Below are 1,476 nucleotides of genomic sequence, written 5' to 3' on the forward strand. Positions count from 1 at the left end.
TATATGTGTGTGTGTGTGTGTATTTTGTATTTATATATATTTTTATATGTGTGCGTGTCTGGGTTTATGATCTGTGAATATATATATATATATATATATATAGAGAGAGAGAGAGAGAGAGAGAGAGAGAGAGAGAGATGCAAACGTAAAAAAAACGGTAATACATGGATTGTCGATAGCAATTGTTTTTTGTCTTAACTATATCGATTCGCAAGTGCGTACTGGTCCCAAACATTGATCAAGGACAAGCCTTACATGCAAGAAACGAAGCCTGGAACTTGGCTTAAACCTTGATAAATTGAGGCAAGTAATAATCGGTCATAACGTGTCCAGGTAGCCAAGGCGAAATGACCTTGGTATATTTCATAATCCAATCATGTATTATAGGATAAACTTTATTAAATTGCGGCAACGAGTAGTCTGAACGTTTCGTACTAAAGGAATATACAAATAGGGATATAAAAAGTATCATTATCAATAATCAAAATTAAGGAATACACGATTATACACAGAGAACAACAGAAGTAGAATAATTTCATACTTTTATGAATTGGGTAGAAGACTATCTTTCATAATTTTTTGCCTTATTTTGTGTTATGTCAAACATTCTTCCGTCCATGACAAGTGTTGCCTATAGTTATAATAACCTTATAGTTAACGTTATTTTAAACCGATTTTGTTCTCAAGTGATGAACTTTTTTAGATAGATTTGACGTTTATCATCGATCGAATCTTATCATAATGACCTTTCTAAAATTACTGACAACGTCATTTCTTGCAAGAAAGGCCATTGTTTAGTGATTTTTTTTTTTATGAATAAAAATGACAGACAGGAGAGTGTTTTCCCCAAAGTACAAGATAACTCAAGATATAAAAGAAAATATAAGCATTACATTGTTGTTGTTTTTTATTCTATAGGTATGTGTATTGCACTGATGTAATTATAGCTTTAAAACTTTATACTTCAATTTTTATCCAACCATAAAATGAATTTTGAGGTTCTACGTTCGCGCCAATAATAAAAAGAAAAAAAAAGTGATGATCGGAGAAAAAATTAAAACAGGAGAAACAAAAGCCGAACTTCTTAAGTAAATTTAATACGTCATATACGCCAGATTAATTGTTTAAAACTTTATACCTTAATGATTATCCCATCAAAATAATTCAAGATGGAAAATCATAATAAGAATTTATAACATGAGAAATAAAAGCCGTACTTCTTAAGTAAATTTAATACGTCATTTACGCTCAATTGAATATCTAATAATTAGAGCTTTAAAACTTTATACTGTAATGATTATCTAACCATACAATGAACTTCTGAGTTCTACGTTCGAACCAATCAAAATATATTAATATGAAAAATCAGAGCAAAAAATGAAAACACGAGAAACAAAATCCGAACTTCTTAAGGAGATCCAATGTCATAAAATCAGAAAAAAGTGAAAATATGAGAAACAAAAGCTGAACTTCTTA

At 29.7% G+C, this 1,476-nt stretch overlaps 1 pseudogene; it reads right to left on the bottom strand.

Annotated features, from left to right (window-relative positions):
• Window positions 1-1,194: 1,194 nt before the first annotated feature.
• Window positions 1,195-1,476, bottom strand: part of LOC137641620 (palmitoyl-protein thioesterase 1-like) — a 25,582-nt pseudogene continuing 25,300 nt past the window's right edge.

This window comes from Palaemon carinicauda, chromosome 5 (genome assembly GCF_036898095.1).
Source record: "Palaemon carinicauda isolate YSFRI2023 chromosome 5, ASM3689809v2, whole genome shotgun sequence".
Lineage (NCBI taxonomy): Eukaryota > Metazoa > Arthropoda > Malacostraca > Decapoda > Palaemonidae > Palaemon > Palaemon carinicauda.